This window comes from Chiloscyllium plagiosum, unplaced genomic scaffold (genome assembly GCF_037043375.1).
Source record: "Chiloscyllium plagiosum isolate Xiang-an unplaced genomic scaffold, Cpla_swu_hap1 HiC_scaffold_16, whole genome shotgun sequence".
NCBI classification, from domain to species: domain Eukaryota; kingdom Metazoa; phylum Chordata; class Chondrichthyes; order Orectolobiformes; family Hemiscylliidae; genus Chiloscyllium; species Chiloscyllium plagiosum.
This window is the reverse complement of record NW_028270154.1, coordinates 72,638,638-72,661,527: the sequence shown is the minus strand read 5'-3', so window position 1 is coordinate 72,661,527 and position 22,890 is coordinate 72,638,638. Positions and strand designations below refer to the sequence as shown.

Genomic DNA, 22,890 nt, shown 5'->3' with positions numbered 1-22,890 from the left:
TGATCCCTGGAATGACAGGTTGGGAGAGTGGTCCTGTCTAACATATGAGGAACGGCTGAGGATACTGGGATTGTATTCGTTGGAGTTTAGAAGATTAAGGGGAGACTTAATAGAGACGTACAAAATAATACATGGCTTGGAAAAGGTGGATGCTAGGAAATTGTTTCAGTTAAACGAGGAGACTAGGACCCGTGGACACAGCCTTAGAATTAGAGGGGGTCATTTCAGAACAGAAATGCGGAGACATTTCTTCAGCCAGAGAGTGGTGGGCCTGTGGAATTCATTGCCACGGAGTGCAGTGGAAGCCGGGACGCTAAATGTCTTCAAGGCCGAGATTGATAGATTCTTGTTGTCTAGAGGAATTAAGGGCTACGGGGAGAACGCTGGTAAGTGGAGCTGAAATGCGCATCAGCCATGATTGAATGGCAGAGTGGACTCGATGGGCCGAATGGCCTTACTTCCACTCCTATGTCTTATGGTCTTATGGTCTTACTGTTCAGGGTCTGTGACAGCAGAGAGTCTGTTCTCCTACTGTTCAGGGTTTGTGACAGCAGTGAGTGTGTTCTCCTGCTGTTCAGGGACTGTGACAGCAGAGTGTGTTCTCCTGCTGTTCAGGGACTGTGACAGCAGAGTGTGTGTTCTCCTGCTGTTCAGGGACTGTGACAGCAGAGTGTGTTCTCCTGCTGTTCAGGGACTGTGACAGCAGTGAGTGTATTCTCCTGCTGTTCAGGGACTGTGACAGCAGAGTGTGTGTTCTCCTGCTGTTCAGGGACTATGACAGCAGAGTGTATTCTCCTGCTGTTCAGGGACTGTGACAGCAGTGAGTGTGTTCTCCTGCTGTTCAGGGACTGTGACAGCAGAGTGTGTTCTCCTGCTGTTCAGGGACTGTGACAGCAGTGAGTGTATTCTCCTGCTGTTCAGGGACTGTGACAGCAGTGAGTGTGTTCTCCTACTGGTAAGGGTCTGTGACATCAGTGAGTGTGTTCTCCTGCTGTTCAGGGACTGTGACAGCAGTGAATGTATTCTCCTGCTGTTCAGGGACTGTGACAGCAGTGAGTGTCTTCTCCTGCTGTTCAGGGACTGTGACAGCAGTGAGTGTGTTCTCCTACTATTCAAGGACTGTGACAGCAGAGAGTGTGTTCTCCTACTGTTCAGGGACTGTGACAGCAGAGAGTGTGTTCTCCTACTATTCAGGGACTGTGAAAGCAATGAGTGTGTTCTCCTACTGTTCAGGGACTGTGACAGCAGAAAGTGTGTTCTCCTACTGTTCAGGGACTGTTATAGCAGTGAGTGTGTTCTCCTACTGTTCAGCGTCTCTGACAGCAATGAGTGTGTTCTCCTACTGTTCAGGGACTGTGACAGCAGTGAGTGCATTCTCCTGCTGTTCAGGGACTGTGACAGCAGTGAGTGTCTTCTCCTACTGTTCAGTGACTGTGACAGCAGAGAGTGTGTTCTCCTACTGTTCAGGGTCTGTGACAGCAGAGAGTGTGTTCTCCAGCTGTTCAGGCGCTGTGACAGCAGTGAGTGTGTTCTCCTGCTGTTCAGGGACTGTGATAGCAGTGAATGTATTCTCCTGCTGTTCAGGGACTGTGACAGCAGTGAGTGTCTTCTCCTGCTGTTCAGGGACTGTGACAGCAGTGAGTGTGTTCTCCTACTATTCAAGGACTGTGACAGAGAGAGTGTGTTCTCCTACTGATCAGGGACTGTGACAGCAGAAAGTGTGTTCTCCTACTGTTCAGGGACTGTGACAGCAGTGAGTGTGTTCTCCTTCTGTTCAGGGACTGTGACAGCAGTGAGTGCATTCTCCTGCTGTTCAGGGACTGTGACAGCAGTGAGTGTGTTCTCCTGCTGTTCAGGGACTGTGACAGCAGTGAATGTATTCTCCTGCTGTTCAGGGACTGTGACAGCAGTGAGTGTCTTCTCCTGCTGTTCAGGGACTGTGACAGCAGTGAGTGTATTCTCCTGCTGTTCAGGGACTGTGACAGCAGTGAGTGTGTTCTCCTACTGTTCAGGGTCTGTGACAGCAATGAGTGTGTTCTCCTGCTGTTCAGGGACTGTGACAGCAGTGAATGTATTCTCCTGCTGTTCAGGGACTGTGACAGCAGTGAGTGTGTTCTCCTACTATTCAAGGACTGTGACAGCAGAGAGTGTGTTCTCCTACTGTTCAGGGACTGTGACAGCAGAGAGTGTGTTCTCCTACTATTCAGGGACTGTGAAAGCAATGAGTGTGTTCTCCTACAGTTCAGGGACTGTGACAGCAGAGGGTGTGTTCTCCTACTGTTCAGGGACTGTTATAGCAGTGAGTGTGTTCTCCTACTGTTCAGGGTCTCTGACAGCAATGAGTGTGTTCTCCTACTGTTCAGGGACTGTGACAGCAGTGAGTGCATTCTCCTGCTGTTCAGGGACTGTGACAGCAGAGAGTGTGTTCTCCTACTATTCAGGGACTGTGAAAGCAATGAGTGTGTTCTCCTACAGTTCAGGGACTGTGACAGCAGAGGGTGTGTTCTCCTACTGTTCAGGGACTGTTATAGCAGTGAGTGTGTTCTCCTACTGTTCAGGGTCTCTGACAGCATTGAGTGTGTTCTCCTACTGTTCAGGGACTGTGACAGCAGTGAGTGCATTCTCCTGCTGTTCAGGGACTGTGACAGCAGTGAGTGTGTTCTCCTACGATTCAAGGTCTGTGACAGCAGTGAGTGTGTTCTCCTACTGATCAGGGTCTGTGACAGCAGAGAGTGTGTTCTCCAGCTGTTCAGGGACTGTGACAGCAGTGAGTGTGTTCTCCTGCAGTTCAGGGACTGTGACAGCAGTGAATGTATTCTCCTGCTGTTCAGGGACTGTGACAGCAGAGAGTGTTTTCTCCTGCTGTGTATGGTCTGTGACAACAGTGAGTGTGTTCCCCTGCTGTTCAGGGACTGTGACAGCAGAGAGTGTGTTCTCCTGCTGTTCAGGGAATGTGACAGCAGAGAGTGTGTTTTCCTGCTGTTCAGTGTCTGTGACAGCAGTGAGTGTGTTCTCCTAGTGTTCAGGGTTGGTGAAAGCAGTGGGTGCGTTCTCGTACTTTACTGTAACAGTTGTGAGTACATTATCCGACGATTCAGGATATGGGACAGCTGTGAGTGTGTTCTCCTGTTGTTCATGGTCTGTGATATTGCAAGTGTGTTCTCCTACTGTTCAGTGTCTGTGACCGCAGTGAGTGTGTTCTCCTACTGTTCAGGGACTGTGACAGCTGAGAGTGTGTTCTCCTACTGTTCAGGATCTGTGACCGCAGTGAGTGTGTTCTCCTACTGTTCAGGGACTGTGACAGCTGTGAGTGTGTTCTCCTGCTGTTCAGGGTCTGCGACGGCAGAGAGTGTGTTCTCCTGCTGTTTAGGGTCTGTGGGAGCAGTGAGTTGTTAACCTGCTGTTCAGGATCTGTGACAGCCGTGCGTGTGTTCTCCTGTTGTTCAAGGTTTGTGTCAGAAGTGAGTGTGTTCACCTACTGTCTAACAGAAGGCAGAGAGTTGGGATAAAAGGTTCTTTTTCAGAATGGCAGCCGGTGACGAGCGGTGTCCCGCAGGGTTCGGTGCTGGGGCCACAGCTGTTCGCATTATATATTAACGATTTGGATGAGGGAACCGGGGGCATTCTAGCGAAGTTTGCCGATGATATGAAGTTAGGTGGACAGGCAGGTAGTACTGAGGAAGTGGGGAGGCTACAGAAGGATCTTGACAGGTTGGGAGAGTGGTCCAGGAAATGGCTGATGGAATTTAACGTGAGCAAGTGCGAGGTCTTGCACTTTGGCAAAAAGAATAAAAGCATAGACTACTTTCTAAATGGTGAGAAAATTAATAAAGCCAAAGCACAAAGGGATCTGGGAGTGCTAGTTGAGGATTCTCTAAAGGTAAACATGCAGGTTGAGTCCGTGATTAAGAAAGCGAATGCAATATTGTCTCTTATCTCAAGAGGGTTGGGATATAAAAGCAGAGATGTACTACTAAGACTTTATAAAGCTCTGGTTAGGCCCCATTTGGAGTACTGTGTCCAGTTTTGGTCCCCACACCTCAGGAAGGACATACTGGCACTGGAACGTGTCCAGCGGAGATTCACATGGATGATCCCTGGAATGACAGGTCTAACATATGAGGAATGGCTGAGGATACTGGGATTGTATTCGTTGGAGTTTAGAAGATTAAGGGGAGACTTAATAGAGACGTACAAAATAATACATGGCTTGGAAAAGGTGGATGCTAGGAAATTGTTTCAGTTAAACGAGGAGACTAGGACCCGTGGACATAGCCTTAGAATTAGAGGGGGTCATTTCAGAACAGAAATGCGGAGACATTTCTTCAGCCAGAGAGTGGTGGGCCTGTGGAATTCATTGCCACGGAGTGCAGTGGAAGCCGGGACGCTAAATGTCTTCAAGGCCGAGATTGATAGATTCTTGTTGTCTAGAGGAATTAAGGGCTACGGGGAGAACGCTGGTAAGTGGAGCTGAAATGCGCATCAGCCATGATTGAATGGCAGAGTGGACTCGATGGGCCGAATGGCCTTACTTCCACTCCTATGTCTTATGGTCTTATGGTCTTACTGTTCAGGGTCTGTGACAGCAGAGAGTCTGTTCTCCTACTGTTCAGGGTTTGTGACAGCAGTGAGTGTGTTCTCCTGCTGTTCAGGGACTGTGACAGCAGTGTGTGTGTTCTCCTGCTGTTCAGGGACTGTGACAGCAGAGTGTGTTCTCCTGCTGTTCAGGGACTGTGACAGCAGTGAGTGTATTCTCCTGCTGTTCAGGGACTGTGACAGCAGTGAGTGTGTTCTCCTGCTGTTCAGGGACTGTGACAGCAGAGTGTGTGTTCTCCTGCTGTTCAGGGACTGTGACAGCAGAGTGTGTTCTCCTGCTGTTCAGGGACTGTGACAGCAGTGAGTGTATTCTCCTGCTGTTCAGGGTCTGTGACATCAGTGAGTGTGTTCTCCTGCTGCTCAGGGACTGTGACAGCAGTGAATGTATTCTCCTGCTGTTCAGGGACTGTGACAGCAGTGAGTGTCTTCTCCTGCTGTTCAGGGACTGTGACAGCAGTGAGTGTGTTCTCCTACTATTCAAGGACTGTGACAGCAGAGAGTGTGTTCTCCTACTGTTCAGGGACTGTGAAAGCAATGAGTGTGTTCTCCTACTGTTCAGGGACTGTTATAGCAGTGAGTGTGTTCTCCTACTGTTCAGGGACTGTGACAGCAGTGAGTGTGTTCTCCTACTGTTCAGGGTCTCTGACAGCAATGAGTGTGTTCTCCTACTGTTCAGGGACTGTGACAGCAGAGAGTGTGTTCTCCAGCTGTTCAGGGACTGTGACAGCAGTGAGTGTGTTCTCCTGCTGTTCAGGGACTGTGACAGCAGAGAGTGTGTTCTCCAGCTGTTCAGGGACTGTGACAGCAGTGAGTGTGTTCTCCTGCTGTTCAGGGACTGTGACAGCAGTGAATGTATTCTCCTGCTGTTCAGGGACTGTGACAGCAGTGAGTGTCTTCTCCTGCTGTTCAGGGTCTGTGACATCAGTGAGTGTGTTCTCCTGCTGCTCAGGGACTGTGACAGCAGTGAATGTATTCTCCTGCTGTTCAGGGACTGTGACAGCAGTGAGTGTCTTCTCCTGCTGTTCAGGGACTGTGACAGCAGTGAGTGTGTTCTCCTACTATTCAAGGACTGTGACAGCAGAGAGTGTGTTCTCCTACTGTTCAGGGACTGTGACAGCAGAGAGTGTGTTCTCCTACTATTCAGGGACTGTGAAAGCAATGAGTGTGTTCTCCTACTGTTCAGGGACTGTTATAGCAGTGAGTGTGTTCTCCTGCTGTTCAGGGACTGTGACAGCAGTGAGTGTGTTCTCCTACTGTTCAGGGTCTCTGACAGCAATGAGTGTGTTCTCCTACTGTTCAGGGACTGTGACAGCAGAGAGTGTGTTCTCCAGCTGTTCAGGGACTGTGACAGCAGTGAGTGTGTTCTCCTGCTGTTCAGGGACTGTGACAGCAGTGAATGTATTCTCCTGCTGTTCAGGGACTGTGACAGCAGTGAGTGTCTTCTCCTGCTGTTCAGGGACTGTGACAGCAGTGAGTGTGTTCTCCTACTATTCAAGGACTGTGACAGCAGAGAGTGTGTTCTCCTACTGATCAGGGACTGTGACAGCAGAAAGTGTGTTCTCCTACTGTTCAGGGACCATGACAGCAGTGAGTGTGTTCTCCTTCTGTTCAGGGACTGTGACAGCAGTGAGTGCATTCTCCTGCTGTTCAGGGACTGTGACAGCAGTGAGTGTGTTCTCCTGCTGTTCAGGGACTGTGACAGCAGTGAATGTATTCTCCTGCTGTTCAGGGACTGTGACAGCAGTGAGTGTCTTCTCCTGCTGTTCAGGGACTGTGACAGCAGTGAGTGTATTCTCCTGCTGTTCAGGGACTGTGACAGCAGTGAGTGTGTTCTCCTACTGTTCAGGGTCTGTGACAGCAGTGAGTGTGTTCTCCTGCTGTTCAGGGACTGTGACAGCAGTGAATGTATTCTCCTGCTGTTCAGGGACTGTGACAGCAGTGAGTGTGTTCTCCTGCTGTTCAGGGACTGTGACAGCAGTGAGTGTGTTCTCCTACTATTCAAGGACTGTGACAGCAGAGAGTGTGTTCTCCTACTGTTCAGGGACTGTGACAGCAGAGAGTGTGTTCTCCTACTATTCAGGGACTGTGAAAGCAATGAGTGTGTTCTCCTACAGTTCAGGGACTGTGACAGCAGAAAGTGTGTTCTCCTACTGTTCAGGGACTGTTATAGCAGTGAGTGTGTTCTCCTACTGTTCAGGGTCTCTGACAGCAATGAGTGTGTTCTCCTACTGTTCAGGGACTGTGACAGCAGTGAGTGCATTCTCCTACTGTTCAGGGACTGTGACAGCAGAGAGTGTGTTCTCCTACTGTTCAGGGACTGTGACAGCAGAGAGTGTGTTCTCCTACTGTTCAGAGTCTCTGACAGCAGAGAGTGTGTTCTCCTACTGTTCAGGGACTGTGACAGCGGTGAGTGAGTTCTCCTCCTATTCAAGGACTGTGACAGCAGTGAGTGTGTTCTCCTGCTGTTCAGGGACTGTGACAGCAGAGTGTGTTCTCCTGCTGTTCAGGGACTGTGACAGCAGTGAGTGTATTCTCCTGCTGTTCAGGGACTGTGACAGCAGTGAGTGTGTTCTCCTGCTGTTCAGGGACTGTGACAGCAGAGTGTGTGTTCTCCTGCTGTTCAGGGACTGTGACAGCAGAGTGTGTTCTCCTGCTGTTCAGGGACTGTGACAGCAGTGAGTGTATTCTCCTGCTGTTCAGGGTCTGTGACATCAGTGAGTGTGTTCTCCTGCTGCTCAGGGACTGTGACAGCAGTGAATGTATTCTCCTGCTGTTCAGGGACTGTGACAGCAGTGAGTGTCTTCTCCTGCTGTTCAGGGACTGTGACAGCAGTGAGTGTGTTCTCCTACTATTCAAGGACTGTGACAGCAGAGAGTGTGTTCTCCTACTGTTCAGGGACTGTGAAAGCAATGAGTGTGTTCTCCTACTGTTCAGGGACTGTTATAGCAGTGAGTGTGTTCTCCTACTGTTCAGGGACTGTGACAGCAGTGAGTGTGTTCTCCTACTGTTCAGGGTCTCTGACAGCAATGAGTGTGTTCTCCTACTGTTCAGGGACTGTGACAGCAGAGAGTGTGTTCTCCAGCTGTTCAGGGACTGTGACAGCAGTGAGTGTGTTCTCCTGCTGTTCAGGGACTGTGACAGCAGAGAGTGTGTTCTCCAGCTGTTCAGGGACTGTGACAGCAGTGAGTGTGTTCTCCTGCTGTTCAGGGACTGTGACAGCAGTGAATGTATTCTCCTGCTGTTCAGGGACTGTGACAGCAGTGAGTGTCTTCTCCTGCTGTTCAGGGTCTGTGACATCAGTGAGTGTGTTCTCCTGCTGCTCAGGGACTGTGACAGCAGTGAATGTATTCTCCTGCTGTTCAGGGACTGTGACGGCAGTGAGTGTCTTCTCCTGCTGTTCAGGGACTGTGACAGCAGTGAGTGTGTTCTCCTACTATTCAAGGACTGTGACAGCAGAGAGTGTGTTCTCCTACTGTTCAGGGACTGTGACAGCAGAGAGTGTGTTCTCCTACTATTCAGGGACTGTGAAAGCAATGAGTGTGTTCTCCTACTGTTCAGGGACTGTTATAGCAGTGAGTGTGTTCTCCTACTGTTCAGGGACTGTGACAGCAGTGAGTGTGTTCTCCTACTGTTCAGGGTCTCTGACAGCAATGAGTGTGTTCTCCTACTGTTCAGGGACTGTGACAGCAGAGAGTGTGTTCTCCAGCTGTTCAGGGACTGTGACAGCAGTGAGTGTGTTCTCCTGCTGTTCAGGGACTGTGACAGCAGTGAATGTATTCTCCTGCTGTTCAGGGACTGTGACAGCAGTGAGTGTCTTCTCCTGCTGTTCAGGGACTGTGACAGCAGTGAGTGTGTTCTCCTACTATTCAAGGACTGTGACAGCAGAGAGTGTGTTCTCCTACTGATCAGGGACTGTGACAGCAGAAAGTGTGTTCTCCTACTGTTCAGGGACTGTGACAGCAGTGAGTGTGTTCTCCTTCTGTTCAGGGACTGTGACAGCAGTGAGTGCATTCTCCTGCTGTTCAGGGACTGTGACAGCAGTGAGTGTGTTCTCCTGCTGTTCAGGGACTGTGACAGCAGTGAATGTATTCTCCTGCTGTTCAGGGACTGTGACAGCAGTGAGTGTCTTCTCCTGCTGTTCAGGGACTGTGACAGCAGTGAGTGTATTCTCCTGCTGTTCAGGGACTGTGACAGCAGTGAGTGTGTTCTCCTGCTGTTCAGGGACTGTGACAGCAGTGAATGTATTCTCCTGCTGTTCAGGGACAGTGACAGCAGTGAGTGTGTTCTCCTGCTGTTCAGGGACTGTGACAGCAGTGAGTGTGTTCTCCTACTATTCAAGGACTGTGACAGCAGAGAGTGTGTTCTCCTACTGTTCAGGGACTGTGACAGCAGAGAGTGTGTTCTCCTACTATTCAGGGACTGTGAAAGCAATGAGTGTGTTCTCCTACAGTTCAGGGACTGTGACAGCAGAAAGTGTGTTCTCCTACTGTTCAGGGACTGTTATAGCAGTGAGTGTGTTCTCCTACTGTTCAGGGTCTCTGACAGCAATGAGTGTGTTCTCCTACTGTTCAGGGACTGTGACAGCAGTGAGTGCATTCTCCTACTGTTCAGGGACTGTGACAGCAGAGAGTGTGTTCTCCTACTGTTCAGTGTCTGTGACCGCAGTGAGTGTGTTCTCCTACTGTTCAGGGACTGTGACAGCTGAGAGTGTGTTCTCCTACTGTTCAGGATCTGTGACCGCAGTGAGTGTGTTCTCCTACTGTTCAGGGACTGTGACAGCTGTGAGTGTGTTCTCCTGCTGTTCAGGGTCTGCGACGGCAGAGAGTGTGTTCTCCTGCTGTTTAGGGTCTGTGGGAGCAGTGAGTTGTTAACCTGCTGTTCAGGATCTGTGACAGCCGTGCGTGTGTTCTCCTGTTGTTCAAGGTTTGTGTCAGAAGTGAGTGTGTTCACCTACTGTCTAACAGAAGGCAGAGAGTTGGGATAAAAGGTTCTTTTTCAGAATGGCAGCCGGTGACGAGCGGTGTCCCGCAGGGTTCGGTGCTGGGGCCACAGCTGTTCGCATTATATATTAACGATTTGGATGAGGGAACCGGGGGCATTCTAGCGAAGTTTGCCGATGATATGAAGTTAGGTGGACAGGCAGGTAGTACTGAGGAAGTGGGGAGGCTACAGAAGGATCTTGACAGGTTGGGAGAGTGGTCCAGGAAATGGCTGATGGAATTTAACGTGAGCAAGTGCGAGGTCTTGCACTTTGGCAAAAAGAATAAAAGCATAGACTACTTTCTAAATGGTGAGAAAATTAATAAAGCCAAAGCACAAAGGGATCTGGGAGTGCTAGTTGAGGATTCTCTAAAGGTAAACATGCAGGTTGAGTCCGTGATTAAGAAAGCGAATGCAATATTGTCTCTTATCTCAAGAGGGTTGGGATATAAAAGCAGAGATGTACTACTAAGACTTTATAAAGCTCTGGTTAGGCCCCATTTGGAGTACTGTGTCCAGTTTTGGTCCCCACACCTCAGGAAGGACATACTGGCACTGGAACGTGTCCAGCGGAGATTCACATGGATGATCCCTGGAATGACAGGTCTAACATATGAGGAATGGCTGAGGATACTGGGATTGTATTCGTTGGAGTTTAGAAGATTAAGGGGAGACTTAATAGAGACGTACAAAATAATACATGGCTTGGAAAAGGTGGATGCTAGGAAATTGTTTCAGTTAAACGAGGAGACTAGGACCCGTGGACATAGCCTTAGAATTAGAGGGGGTCATTTCAGAACAGAAATGCGGAGACATTTCTTCAGCCAGAGAGTGGTGGGCCTGTGGAATTCATTGCCACGGAGTGCAGTGGAAGCCGGGACGCTAAATGTCTTCAAGGCCGAGATTGATAGATTCTTGTTGTCTAGAGGAATTAAGGGCTACGGGGAGAACGCTGGTAAGTGGAGCTGAAATGCGCATCAGCCATGATTGAATGGCAGAGTGGACTCGATGGGCCGAATGGCCTTACTTCCACTCCTATGTCTTATGGTCTTATGGTCTTACTGTTCAGGGTCTGTGACAGCAGAGAGTCTGTTCTCCTACTGTTCAGGGTTTGTGACAGCAGTGAGTGTGTTCTCCTGCTGTTCAGGGACTGTGACAGCAGTGAGTGTGTTCTCCTGCTGTTCAGGGACTGTGACAGCAGAGTGTGTTCTCCTGCTGTTCAGGGACTGTGACAGCAGTGAGTGTATTCTCCTGCTGTTCAGGGACTGTGACAGCAGTGAGTGTGTTCTCCTGCTGTTCAGGGACTGTGACAGCAGAGTGTGTGTTCTCCTGCTGTTCAGGGACTGTGACAGCAGAGTGTGTTCTCCTGCTGTTCAGGGACTGTGACAGCAGTGAGTGTATTCTCCTGCTGTTCAGGGTCTGTGACATCAGTGAGTGTGTTCTCCTGCTGCTCAGGGACTGTGACAGCAGTGAATGTATTCTCCTGCTGTTCAGGGACTGTGACAGCAGTGAGTGTCTTCTCCTGCTGTTCAGGGACTGTGACAGCAGTGAGTGTGTTCTCCTACTATTCAAGGACTGTGACAGCAGAGAGTGTGTTCTCCTACTGTTCAGGGACTGTGAAAGCAATGAGTGTGTTCTCCTACTGTTCAGGGACTGTTATAGCAGTGAGTGTGTTCTCCTACTGTTCAGGGACTGTGACAGCAGTGAGTGTGTTCTCCTACTGTTCAGGGTCTCTGACAGCAATGAGTGTGTTCTCCTACTGTTCAGGGACTGTGACAGCAGAGGGTGTGTTCTCCAGCTGTTCAGGGACTGTGACAGCAGTGAGTGTGTTCTCCTGCTGTTCAGGGACTGTGACAGCAGAGAGTGTGTTCTCCAGCTGTTCAGGGACTGTGACAGCAGTGAGTGTGTTCTCCTGCTGTTCAGGGACTGTGACAGCAGTGAATGTATTCTCCTGCTGTTCAGGGACTGTGACAGCAGTGAGTGTCTTCTCCTGCTGTTCAGGGTCTGTGACATCAGTGAGTGTGTTCTCCTGCTGCTCAGGGACTGTGACAGCAGTGAATGTATTCTCCTGCTGTTCAGGGACTGTGACAGCAGTGAGTGTCTTCTCCTGCTGTTCAGGGACTGTGACAGCAGTGAGTGTGTTCTCCTACTATTCAAGGACTGTGACAGCAGAGAGTGTGTTCTCCTACTGTTCAGGGACTGTGACAGCAGAGAGTGTGTTCTCCTACTATTCAGGGACTGTGAAAGCAATGAGTGTGTTCTCCTACTGTTCAGGGACTGTTATAGCAGTGAGTGTGTTCTCCTGCTGTTCAGGGACTGTGACAGCAGTGAGTGTGTTCTCCTACTGTTCAGGGTCTCTGACAGCAATGAGTGTGTTCTCCTACTGTTCAGGGACTGTGACAGCAGAGAGTGTGTTCTCCAGCTGTTCAGGGACTGTGACAGCAGTGAGTGTGTTCTCCTGCTGTTCAGGGACTGTGACAGCAGTGAATGTATTCTCCTGCTGTTCAGGGACTGTGACAGCAGTGAGTGTCTTCTCCTGCTGTTCAGGGACTGTGACAGCAGTGAGTGTGTTCTCCTACTATTCAAGGACTGTGACAGCAGAGAGTGTGTTCTCCTACTGATCAGGGACTGTGACAGCAGAAAGTGTGTTCTCCTACTGTTCAGGGACCATGACAGCAGTGAGTGTGTTCTCCTTCTGTTCAGGGACTGTGACAGCAGTGAGTGCATTCTCCTGCTGTTCAGGGACTGTGACAGCAGTGAGTGTGTTCTCCTGCTGTTCAGGGACTGTGACAGCAGTGAATGTATTCTCCTGCTGTTCAGGGACTGTGACAGCAGTGAGTGTCTTCTCCTGCTGTTCAGGGACTGTGACAGCAGTGAGTGTATTCTCCTGCTGTTCAGGGACTGTGACAGCAGTGAGTGTGTTCTCCTACTGTTCAGGGTCTGTGACAGCAGTGAGTGTGTTCTCCTGCTGTTCAGGGACTGTGACAGCAGTGAATGTATTCTCCTGCTGTTCAGGGACTGTGACAGCAGTGAGTGTGTTCTCCTGCTGTTCAGGGACTGTGACAGCAGTGAGTGTGTTCTCCTACTATTCAAGGACTGTGACAGCAGAGAGTGTGTTCTCCTACTGTTCAGGGACTGTGACAGCAGAGAGTGTGTTCTCCTACTATTCAGGGACTGTGAAAGCAATGAGTGTGTTCTCCTACAGTTCAGGGACTGTGACAGCAGAAAGTGTGTTCTCCTACTGTTCAGGGACTGTTATAGCAGTGAGTGTGTTCTCCTACTGTTCAGGGTCTCTGACAGCAATGAGTGTGTTCTCCTACTGTTCAGGGACTGTGACAGCAGTGAGTGCATTCTCCTACTGTTCAGGGACTGTGACAGCAGAGAGTGTGTTCTCCTACTGTTCAGGGACTGTGACAGCAGAGAGTGTGTTCTCCTACTGTTCAGGGACTGTGACAGCAGTGAGCCTGTTCTCCTACTGTTCAGAGTCTCTGACAGCAGAGAGTGTGTTCTCCTACTGTTCAGGGACTGTGACAGCGGTGAGTGAGTTCTCCTCCTATTCAAGGACTGTGACAGCAGTGAGTGTGTTCTCCTGCTGTTCAGGGACTGTGACAGCAGAGTGTGTTCTCCTGCTGTTCAGGGACTGTGACAGCAGTGAGTGTATTCTCCTGCTGTTCAGGGACTGTGACAGCAGTGAGTGTGTTCTCCTGCTGTTCAGGGACTGTGACAGCAGAGTGTGTGTTCTCCTGCTGTTCAGGGACTGTGACAGCAGAGTGTGTTCTCCTGCTGTTCAGGGACTGTGACAGCAGTGAGTGTATTCTCCTGCTGTTCAGGGTCTGTGACATCAGTGAGTGTGTTCTCCTGCTGCTCAGGGACTGTGACAGCAGTGAATGTATTCTCCTGCTGTTCAGGGACTGTGACAGCAGTGAGTGTCTTCTCCTGCTGTTCAGGGACTGTGACAGCAGTGAGTGTGTTCTCCTACTATTCAAGGACTGTGACAGCAGAGAGTGTGTTCTCCTACTGTTCAGGGACTGTGAAAGCAATGAGTGTGTTCTCCTACTGTTCAGGGACTGTTATAGCAGTGAGTGTGTTCTCCTACTGTTCAGGGACTGTGACAGCAGTGAGTGTGTTCTCCTACTGTTCAGGGTCTCTGACAGCAATGAGTGTGTTCTCCTACTGTTCAGGGACTGTGACAGCAGAGAGTGTGTTCTCCAGCTGTTCAGGGACTGTGACAGCAGTGAGTGTGTTCTCCTGCTGTTCAGGGACTGTGACAGCAGAGAGTGTGTTCTCCAGCTGTTCAGGGACTGTGACAGCAGTGAGTGTGTTCTCCTGCTGTTCAGGGACTGTGACAGCAGTGAATGTATTCTCCTGCTGTTCAGGGACTGTGACAGCAGTGAGTGTCTTCTCCTGCTGTTCAGGGTCTGTGACATCAGTGAGTGTGTTCTCCTGCTGCTCAGGGACTGTGACAGCAGTGAATGTATTCTCCTGCTGTTCAGGGACTGTGACGGCAGTGAGTGTCTTCTCCTGCTGTTCAGGGACTGTGACAGCAGTGAGTGTGTTCTCCTACTATTCAAGGACTGTGACAGCAGAGAGTGTGTTCTCCTACTGTTCAGGGACTGTGACAGCAGAGAGTGTGTTCTCCTACTATTCAGGGACTGTGAAAGCAATGAGTGTGTTCTCCTACTGTTCAGGGACTGTTATAGCAGTGAGTGTGTTCTCCTACTGTTCAGGGACTGTGACAGCAGTGAGTGTGTTCTCCTACTGTTCAGGGTCTCTGACAGCAATGAGTGTGTTCTCCTACTGTTCAGGGACTGTGACAGCAGAGAGTGTGTTCTCCAGCTGTTCAGGGACTGTGACAGCAGTGAGTGTGTTCTCCTGCTGTTCAGGGACTGTGACAGCAGTGAATGTATTCTCCTGCTGTTCAGGGACTGTGACAGCAGTGAGTGTCTTCTCCTGCTGTTCAGGGACTGTGACAGCAGTGAGTGTGTTCTCCTACTATTCAAGGACTGTGACAGCAGAGAGTGTGTTCTCCTACTGATCAGGGACTGTGACAGCAGAAAGTGTGTTCTCCTACTGTTCAGGGACTGTGACAGCAGTGAGTGTGTTCTCCTTCTGTTCAGGGACTGTGACAGCAGTGAGTGCATTCTCCTGCTGTTCAGGGACTGTGACAGCAGTGAGTGTGTTCTCCTGCTGTTCAGGGACTGTGACAGCAGTGAATGTATTCTCCTGCTGTTCAGGGACTGTGACAGCAGTGAGTGTCTTCTCCTGCTGTTCAGGGACTGTGACAGCAGTGAGTGTATTCTCCTGCTGTTCAGGGACTGTGACAGCAGTGAGTGTGTTCTCCTGCTGTTCAGGGACTGTGACAGCAGTGAATGTATTCTCCTGCTGTTCAGGGACAGTGACAGCAGTGAGTGTGTTCTCCTGCTGTTCAGGGACTGTGACAGCAGTGAGTGTGTTCTCCTACTATTCAAGGACTGTGACAGCAGAGAGTGTGTTCTCCTACTGTTCAGGGACTGTGACAGCAGAGAGTGTGTTCTCCTACTATTCAGGGACTGTGAAAGCAATGAGTGTGTTCTCCTACAGTTCAGGGACTGTGACAGCAGAAAGTGTGTTCTCCTACTGTTCAGGGACTGTTATAGCAGTGAGTGTGTTCTCCTACTGTTCAGGGTCTCTGACAGCAATGAGTGTGTTCTCCTACTGTTCAGGGACTGTGACAGCAGTGAGTGCATTCTCCTACTGTTCAGGGACTGTGACAGCAGAGAGTGTGTTCTCCTACTGTTCAGGGACTGTGACAGCAGTGAGCCTGTTCTCCTACTGTTCAGAGTCTCTGACAGCAGAGAGTGTGTTCTCCTACTGTTCAGGGACTGTGACAGCGGTGAGTGAGTTCTCCTCCTATTCAAGGACTGTGACAGCAGAGAGTGTGTTCTCCTACTGTTCAGGGACTGTGACAGCAGAGAGTGTGTTCTCCTACTGTTCAGGGACTGTGACAGCAGTGAGTGTGTTCTCCTACTATTCAAGGACTGTGACAGCAGAGAGTGTGTTCTCCTACTGATCAGGGACTGTGACAGCAGAAAGTGTGTTCTCCTACTGTTCAGGGACTGTGACAGCAGTGAGTGTGTTCTCCTTCTGTTCAGGGACTGTGACAGCAGTGAGTGCATTCTCCTGCTGTTCAGGGACTGTGACAGCAGTGAGTGTGTTCTCCTGCTGTTCAGGGACTGTGACAGCAGTGAATGTATTCTCCTGCTGTTCAGGGACTGTGACAGCAGTGAGTGTCTTCTCCTGCTGTTCAGGGACTGTGACAGCAGTGAGTGTGTTCTCCTACTGTTCAGGGTCTGTGACAGCAGTGAGTGTGTTCTCCTGCTGTTCAGGGACTGTGACAGCAGTGAATGCATTCTCCTGCTGTTCAGGGACTGTGACAGCAGTGAATGTATTCTCCTTCTGTTCAGGGACTGTGACAGCAGTGAGTGTGTTCTCCTACTGTTCAGGGTCTGTGACAGCAGTGAGTGTGTTCTCATGCTGTTCAGGGACTGTGACAGCAGTGAGTGTGTTCTCCTGCTGTTCAGGGACTGTGACAGCAGTGAGTGTGTTCTCCTACTATTCAAGGACTGTGACAGCAGAGAGTGTGTTCTCCTACTGTTCAGGGACTGTGACAGCAGAGAGTGTGTTCTCCTACTATTCAGGGACTGTGAAAGCAATGAGTGTGTTCTCCTACAGTTCAGGGACTGTGACAGCAGAAAGTGTGTTCTCCTACTGTTCAGGGACTGTTATAGCAGTGAGTGTGTTCTCCTACTGTTCAGGGTCTCTGACAGCAATGAGTGTGTTCTCCTACTGTTCAGGGACTGTGACAGCAGTGAGTGCATTCTCCTACTGTTCAGGGACTGTGACAGCAGAGAGTGTGTTCTCCTACTGTTCAGGGACTGTGACAGCAGAGAGTGTGTTCTCCTACTGTTCAGGGACTGTGACAGCAGTGAGCCTGTTCTCCTACTGTTCAGAGTCTCTGACAGCAGAGAGTGTGTTCTCCTACTGTTCAGGGACTGTGACAGCGGTGAGTGAGTTCTCCTCCTATTCAAGGACTGTGACAGCAGTGAGTGTGTTCTCCTGCTGTTCAGGGACTGTGACAGCAGAGTGTGTTCTCCTGCTGTTCAGGGACTGTGACAGCAGTGAGTGTATTCTCCTGCTGTTCAGGGACTGTGACAGCAGTGAGTGTGTTCTCCTGCTGTTCAGGGACTGTGACAGCAGAGTGTGTGTTCTCCTGCTGTTCAGGGACTGTGACAGCAGAGTGTGTTCTCCTGCTGTTCAGGGACTGTGACAGCAGTGAGTGTATTCTCCTGCTGTTCAGGGTCTGTGACATCAGTGAGTGTGTTTTCCTGCTGCTCAGGGACTGTGACAGCAGTGAATGTATTCTCCTGCTGTTCAGGGACTGTGACAGCAGTGAGTGTCTTCTCCTGCTGTTCAGGGACTGTGACAGCAGTGAGTGTGTTCTCCTACTATTCAAGGACTGTGACAGCAGAGAGTGTGTTCTCCTACTGTTCAGGGACTGTGAAAGCAATGAGTGTGTTCTCCTACTGTTCAGGGACTGTTATAGCAGTGAGTGTGTTCTCCTACTGTTCAGGGACTGTGACAGCAGTGAGTGTGTTCTCCTACTGTTCAGGGTCTCTGACAGCAATGAGTGTGTTCTCCTACTGTTCAGGGACTGTGACAGCAGAGAGTGTGTTCTCCAGCTGTTCAGGGACTGTGACAGCAGTGAGTGTGTTCTCCTGCTGTTCAGGGACTGTGACAGCAGAGAGTGTGTTCTCCAGCTGTTCAGGGACTGTGACAGCAGTGAGTGTGTTCTCCTGCTGTTCAGGGACTGTGACAGCAGTGAATGTATTCTCCTGCTGTTCAGGGACTGTGACAGCAGTGAGTGTCTTCTCCTGCTGTTCAGGGTCTGTGACATCAGTGAGTGTGTTCTCCTGCTGCTCAGGGACTGTGACAGCAGTGAATGTATTCTCCTGCTGTTCAGGGACTGTGACAGCAGTGAGTGTCTTCTCCTGCTGTTCAGGGACTGTGACAGCAGTGAGTGTGTTCTCCTACTATTCAAGGACTGTGACAGCAGAGAGTGTGTTCTCCTACTGTTCAGGGACTGTGACAGCAGAGAGTGTGTTCTCCTACTATTCAGGGACTGTGAAAGCAATGAGTGTGTTCTCCTACTGTTCAGGGACTGTTATAGCAGTGAGTGTGTTCTCCTACTGTTCAGGGACTGTGACAGCAGTGAGTGTGTTCTCCTACTGTTCAGGGTCTCTGACAGCAATGAGTGTGTTCTCCTACTGTTCAGGGACTGTGACAGCAGAGAGTGTGTTCTCCAGCTGTTCAGGGACTGTGACAGCAGTGAGTGTGTTCTCCTGCTGTTCAGGGACTGTGACAGCAGTGAATGTATTCTCCTGCTGTTCAGGGACTGTGACAGCAGTGAGTGTCTTCTCCTGCTGTTCAGGGACTGTGACAGCAGTGAGTGTGTTCTCCTACTATTCAAGGACTGTGACAGCAGAGAGTGTGTTCTCCTACTGATCAGGGACTGTGACAGCAGAAAGTGTGTTCTCCTACTGTTCAGGGACTGTGACAGCAGTGAGTGTGTTCTCCTTCTGTTCAGGGACTGTGACAGCAGTGAGTGCATTCTCCTGCTGTTCAGGGACTGTGACAGCAGTGAGTGTGTTCTCCTGCTGTTCAGGGACTGTGACAGCAGTGAATGTATTCTCCTGCTGTTCAGGGACTGTGACAGCAGTGAGTGTCTTCTCCTGCTGTTCAGGGACTGTGACAGCAGTGAGTGTATTCTCCTGCTGTTCAGGGACTGTGACAGCAGTGAGTGTGTTCTCCTACTGTTCAGGGTCTGTGACAGCAGTGAGTGTGTTCTCCTGCTGTTCAGGGACTGTGACAGCAGTGAATGTATTCTCCTGCTGTTCAGGGACTGTGACAGCAGTGAGTGTGTTCTCCTGCTGTTCAGGGACTGTGACAGCAGTGAGTGTGTTCTCCTACTATTCAAGGACTGTGACAGCAGAGAGTGTGTTCTCCTACTGTTCAGGGACTGTGACAGCAGAGAGTGTGTTCTCCTACTATTCAGGGACTGTGAAAGCAATGAGTGTGTTCTCCTACAGTTCAGGGACTGTGACAGCAGAAAGTGTGTTCTCCTACTGTTCAGGGACTGTTATAGCAGTGAGTGTGTTCTCCTACTGTTCAGGGTCTCTGACAGCAATGAGTGTGTTCTCCTACTGTTCAGGGACTGTGACAGCAGTGAGTGCATTCTCCTACTGTTCAGGGACTGTGACAGCAGAGAGTGTGTTCTCCTACTGTTCAGGGACTGTGACAGCGGTGAGTGAGTTCTCCTCCTATTCAAGGACTGTGACAGCAGAGAGTGTGTTCTCCTACTGTTCAGGGACTGTGACAGCAGAGAGTGTGTTCTCCTACTGTTCAGGGACTGTGACAGCAGTGAGTGTGTTCTCCTACTATTCAAGGACTGTGACAGCAGAGAGTGTGTTCTCCTACTGATCAGGGACTGTGACAGCAGAAAGTGTGTTCTCCTACTGTTCAGGGACTGTGACAGCAGTGAGTGTGTTCTCCTTCTGTTCAGGGACTGTGACAGCAGTGAGTGCATTCTCCTGCTGTTCAGGGACTGTGACAGCAGTGAGTGTGTTCTCCTGCTGTTCAGGGACTGTGACAGCAGTGAATGTATTCTCCTGCTGTTCAGGGACTGTGACAGCAGTGAGTGTCTTCTCCTGCTGTTCAGGGACTGTGACAGCAGTGAGTGTGTTCTCCTACTGTTCAGGGTCTGTGACAGCAGTGAGTGTGTTCTCCTGCTGTTCAGGGACTGTGACAGCAGTGAATGCATTCTCCTGCTGTTCAGGGACTGTGACAGCAGTGAATGTATTCTCCTTCTGTTCAGGGACTGTGACAGCAGTGAGTGTGTTCTCCTACTGTTCAGGGTCTGTGACAGCAGTGAGTGTGTTCTCCTGCTGTTCAGGGACTGTGACAGCAGTGAATGTATTCTCCTGCTGTTCAGGGACTGTGACAGCAGTGAGTGTCTTCTCCTGCTGTTCAGGGACTGTGACAGCAGTGAGTGTGTTCTCCTACTATTCAGGGACTGTGAAAGCAATGAGTGTGTTCTCCTACAGTTCAGGGACTGTGACAGCAGAAAGTGTGTTCTCCTACTGTTCAGGGACTGTTATAGCAGTGAGTGTGTTCTCCTACTGTTCAGGGTCTCTGACAGCAATGAGTGTGTTCTCCTACTGTTCAGGGACTGTGACAGCAGTGAGTGCATTCTCCTGCTGTTCAGGGACTGTGACAGCAGTGAGTGTGTTCTCCTACGATTCAAGGTCTGTGACAGCAGAGAGTGTGTTCTCCAGCTGTTCAGGGACTGTGACAGCAGTGAGTGTGTTCTCCAGCAGTTCAGGGACTGTGACAGCAGTGAGTGTCTTCTCCTGCTGTTCAGGGACTGTGACAGCAGTGAGTGTGTTCTCCTACTATTCAAGGACTGTGACAGCAGAGAGTGTGTTCTCCTACTGTTCAGGGACTGTGACAGCAGAGAGTGTGTTCTCCTACTATTCAGGGACTGTGAAAGCAATGAGTGTGTTCTCCTACTGTTCAGGGACTGTTATAGCAGTGAGTGTGTTCTCCTACTGTTCAGGGACTGTTATAGCAGTGAGTGTGTTCTCCTACTGTTCAGGGTCTCTGACAGCAATGAGTGTGTTCTCCTACTGTTCAGGGACTGTGACAGCAGAGAGTGTGTTCTCCAGCTGTTCAGGGACTGTGACAGCAGTGAGTGTGTTCTCCTGCTGTTCAGGGACTGTGACAGCAGTGAATGTATTCTCCTGCTGTTCAGGGACTGTGACAGCAGTGAGTGTCTTCTCCTGCTGTTCAGGGACTGTGACAGCAGTGAGTGTGTTCTCCTACTATTCAAGGACTGTGACAGCAGAGAGTGTGTTCTCCTACTGATCAGGGACTGTGACAGCAGAAAGTGTGTTCTCCTACTGTTCAGGGACTGTGACAGCAGTGAGTGTGTTCTCCTTCTGTTCAGGGACTGTGACAGCAGTGAGTGCACTCTCCTGCTGTTCAGGGACTGTGACAGCAGTGAGTGTGTTCTCCTGCTGTTCAGGGACTGTGACAGCAGTGAATGTATTCTCCTGCTGTTCAGGGACTGTGACAGCAGTGAGTGTCTTCTCCTGCTGTTCAGGGACTGTGACAGCAGTGAGTGTATTCTCCTGCTGTTCAGGGACTGTGACAGCAGTGAGTGTGTTCTCCTACTGTTCAGGGTCTGTGACAGCAGTGAGTGTGTTCTCCTGCTGTTCAGGGACTGTGACAGCAGTGAATGTATTCTCCTGCTGTTCAGGGACTGTGACAGCAGTGAGTGTGTTCTCCTGCTGTTCAGGGACTGTGACAGCAGTGAGTGTGTTCTCCTGCTGTTCAGGGACTGTGACAGCAGTGAGTGTGTTCTCCTACGATTCAAGGTCTGTGACAGCAGAGAGTGTGTTCTCCAGCTGTTCAGGGACTGTGACAGCAGTGAGTGTGTTCTCCAGCAGTTCAGGGACTGTGACAGCAGTGAGTGTCTTCTCCTGCTGTTCAGGGACTGTGACAGCAGTGAGTGTGTTCTCCTACTATTCAAGGACTGTGACAGCAGAGAGTGTGTTCTCCTACTGTTCAGGGACTGTGACAGCAGAGAGTGTGTTCTCCTACTATTCAGGGACTGTGAAAGCAATGAGTGTGTTCTCCTACTGTTCAGGGACTGTTATAGCAGTGAGTGTGTTCTCCTACTGTTCAGGGACTGTTATAGCAGTGAGTGTGTTCTCCTACTGTTCAGGGTCTCTGACAGCAATGAGTGTGTTCTCCTACTGTTCAGGGACTGTGACAGCAGAGAGTGTGTTCTCCAGCTGTTCAGGGACTGTGACAGCAGTGAGTGTGTTCTCCTGCTGTTCAGGGACTGTGACAGCAGTGAATGTATTCTCCTGCTGTTCAGGGACTGTGACAGCAGTGAGTGTCTTCTCCTGCTGTTCAGGGACTGTGACAGCAGTGAGTGTGTTCTCCTACTATTCAAGGACTGTGACAGCAGAGAGTGTGTTCTCCTACTGATCAGGGACTGTGACAGCAGAAAGTGTGTTCTCCTACTGTTCAGGGACTGTGACAGCAGTGAGTGTGTTCTCCTTCTGTTCAGGGACTGTGACAGCAGTGAGTGCACTCTCCTGCTGTTCAGGGACTGTGACAGCAGTGAGTGTGTTCTCCTGCTGTTCAGGGACTGTGACAGCAGTGAATGTATTCTCCTGCTGTTCAGGGACTGTGACAGCAGTGAGTGTCTTCTCCTGCTGTTCAGGGACTGTGACAGCAGTGAGTGTATTCTCCTGCTGTTCAGGGACTGTGACAGCAGTGAGTGTGTTCTCCTACTGTTCAGGGTCTGTGACAGCAGTGAGTGTGTTCTCCTGCTGTTCAGGGACTGTGACAGCAGTGAATGTATTCTCCTGCTGTTCAGGGACTGTGACAGCAGTGAGTGTGTTCTCCTGCTGTTCAGGGACTGTGACAGCAGTGAGTGTGTTCTCCTACTATTCAAGGACTGTGACAGCAGAGAGTGTGTTCTCCTACTGTTCAGGGACTGTGACAGCAGAGAGTGTGTTCTCCTACTATTCAGGGACTGTGAAAGCAATGAGTGTGTTCTCCTACAGTTCAGGGACTGTGACAGCAGAAAGTGTGTTCTCCTACTGTTCAGGGACTGTTATAGCAGTGAGTGTGTTCTCCTACTGTTCAGGGTCTCTGACAGCAATGAGTGTGTTCTCCTACTGTTCAGGGACTGTGACAGCAGTGAGTGCATTCTCCTACTGTTCAGGGACTGTGACAGCAGAGAGTGTGTTCTCCTACTGTTCAGGGACTGTGACAGCAGTGAGTCTGTTCTCCTACTGTTCAGAGTCTCTGACAGCAGAGAGTGTGTTCTCCTACTGTTCAGGGACTGTGACAGCGGTGAGTGAGTTCTCCTCCTATTCAAGGACTGTGACAGCAGAGAGTGTGTTCTCCTACTGTTCAGTGACTGTGACAGCAGAGAGTGTGTTCTCCTACTGTTCAGGGACTGTGACAGCAGTGAGTGTGTTCTCCTACTATTCAAGGACTGTGACAGCAGAGAGTGTGTTCTCCTACTGATCAGGGACTGTGACAGCAGAAAGTGTGTTCTCCTACTGTTCAGGGACTGTGACAGCAGTGAGTGTGTTCTCCTTCTGTTCAGGGACTGTGACAGCAGTGAGTGCATTCTCCTGCTGTTCAGGGACTGTGACAGCAGTGAGTGTGTTCTCCTGCTGTTCAGGGACTGTGACA

The 22,890-nt window shown here is 50.2% G+C and overlaps 1 protein-coding gene across 1 annotated transcript in view; it reads left to right on the top strand.

Annotated features, from left to right (window-relative positions):
• The window catches only part of LOC122556773 (A-type potassium channel modulatory protein KCNIP1-like), a 626,836-nt gene that overhangs the window by 118,814 nt on the left and 485,132 nt on the right, over positions 1 to 22,890 (top strand). The gene's annotated exons all lie outside the window — the stretch shown is intronic.